The sequence below is a fragment of the Mirounga leonina genome, unplaced genomic scaffold (genome assembly GCF_011800145.1).
Source record: "Mirounga leonina isolate KUSES-001 unplaced genomic scaffold, KU_Mleo_1.0 Mir_154, whole genome shotgun sequence".
NCBI lineage: Eukaryota > Metazoa > Chordata > Mammalia > Carnivora > Phocidae > Mirounga > Mirounga leonina.
This window is the reverse complement of record NW_023270389.1, coordinates 54,706,799-54,709,111: the sequence shown is the minus strand read 5'-3', so window position 1 is coordinate 54,709,111 and position 2,313 is coordinate 54,706,799. Positions and strand designations below refer to the sequence as shown.

General features: G+C 45.1%; 1 pseudogene; it reads left to right on the top strand.

The window, feature by feature from the left end:
- Positions 1-1,524, top strand: LOC118014482 (annotated as a pseudogene).
- Positions 1,525-2,313: the final 789 nt, after the last annotated feature.

The window sequence follows — 2,313 nt, the reverse complement described above, 5'->3', positions numbered from 1 at the left end:
ATGGGTTTGCTGTCAGAATGCAGGTGTCGTGAAAACCTTCTCTCGACCTAAACCAAAATGGGAAAGGAAAAAACTCACATCAACATCGTTGTCATTGGACACGTAGATACAGGCAAGTCTACCGCTACTGATCATCTGATCTACAAATGTGGTGGGGTCGACAAAAGAACTATTGAAAAATTTGAGAAGGAGGCTGCTGAGATGGGAAAGGGCTCCTTCAAGTATGCCTGGGTCTTGGAAAAACTGAAAGCTGAACATGAATGTGGTATCACCATTGATATCTCCCTGTGGAAATTCAAGACCAGCAAGCATTATGTGACCATCATTGATGCCCCAGGACACAAAGACTTTATCAAAAACATGATTACAGGCACATCTCAGGCTGACTGTGCTGTCCCGATTGTTGCTGCCAGTGTCAGTGAATTTGAAAGTGGTATCTCCAAGAATGGGCAGACCCATTAGCATGTCCTTTTGCTTACACACTGGGTGTAAAACAACTAATTATTGGGGGCGCCTGGGTGGCTCAGTTGGTTAAGCAACTGCCTTCGGCTCGGGTCATGATCCTGGAATCCCGGGATCAAGTCCCGCATCGGGCTCCCTGCTCGGCGGGGAGTCTGCTTCTCCCTCTGACCCTCCCCCCTCTCATGTGCTCTCTCTCTCATTCTCTCTCTCAAATAAATAAATAAAATCTTTAAAAAAAAACCAACTAATTATTGGTGTTAACAAGATGGATTCCACTGAGCCACCCTATAGCCAGAAGAGATACGAGGAAATCGTTAAGGAAGTCAGCACCTACATTAAGAAAATTGGCTACAATCCTGACACAGTAGCATTTGTGCCAATTTCTGGTTGGAATGGTGACAACATGCTGGAGCCAAGTGCTAACATGCCTTGGTTCAAGGGATGAAAAGTCACCTGTAAAGATGGGAATGCCAGTGGAACCACACTGCTTGAAGCTCTGGACTGCATTCTGCCACCAACTCATCCAACTGACAAGCCCTTGCGTCTGCCTCTCCAGGATGTCTACAAAATTCTTGGTATTAGTACTATCCCTGTGGGCCAAGTGGAGACTGGTGTTCTTAAACCTGGCATGGTGGTCACCTTTGCTCTAGTCAACGTTACAACTGAAGTAAAGTCTGTTGAAATGCACCATAAAGCTTTGAGTGAGGCTCTTCCTGGGGACAATGTAGGCTTCAATGTCAAGAACGTATCTGTCAAAGATGTTCATCGTGGCAGTGTGGCTGGTGACAGCAAAAATGACCCACCAATGGAAGCAGCTGGCTTCATGGCTCAGGTGATTATCCTGAACCATCCAGGCCAAATCAGTGCTGGATATGCCCCTGTGCTGGATTGTCACACAGCTCACTTTGCTTCAAGTTTGCTGAGCTGAAGGAGAAGATAGATTGTCCTTCTGGAAAAAAGCTGGAAGATGGTCTCAAGTTCTTGAAATCTGGTGATGCTGCCATTGTTGATATGGTTCCTGGCAAGCCTATGTGTGTTGAGAGCTTCTCTGACTATCCTCCTCTGGGCCATTTTGCTGTTTGTGACATGAGACAGATGGTTGCTGTGGCTGTCATCAGAGCAATGGACAAGAAGGCAGCTGGAGCTGGCAAGGTCACCAGGTCTGCCCAGAAAGCTCAGAAGGCTAAATTAATATTATCCCCAATACCTGCCACCCCAGTCTTAATCAGTGGTGGAAGAACGGTCTCAGAACTGTTTGTGTCAATTGGCCATTTAAGTTCAATAGTAAAAGACTGGTTAATGATAACAATGCACCGTAAAACCTTCAGAAGGAAAGGAGAATGTTTTGTGGACCATTTGGGCTTTTTTTGTTGTTTTTTGGGGGGGGGTTGCATTTATTGCAGAGTTTTATTGCAGCTCATACGCTAAAAGAATGAGAGACAGAGAGCATGAGAGGGAGGAGGGTCAGAGGGAGAAGCAGACTCCCTGCTAAGCAGGGAGCCCGATGTGGGACTCGATCCCAGGACTCCAGGATCATGACCTGAGCCGAAGGCAGTCGCTTAACCAACTGAGCCACCCAGGCGCCTGGACCATTTGGTTTTTGTGTGTGTGTGTGTGGCAGTTTTAAGTTATTAGTTTTAAAAATCAGTACTTTTTAATGGAAATAACTTGACCAAAAATCTGTCACAGAATTTTGAGACCCATTAAAACAGAAGTTTAATGAGAAAAAAAAAAAAAGATCGCTAAACCACTGGCCAGACTTATCCAAAAGAAAAGAGAAAGGACCCAAATTAATAAAATTATGAATGAAAGGGGAGAGAGCACGACTAACACCAAGGAAATAGAAACAAT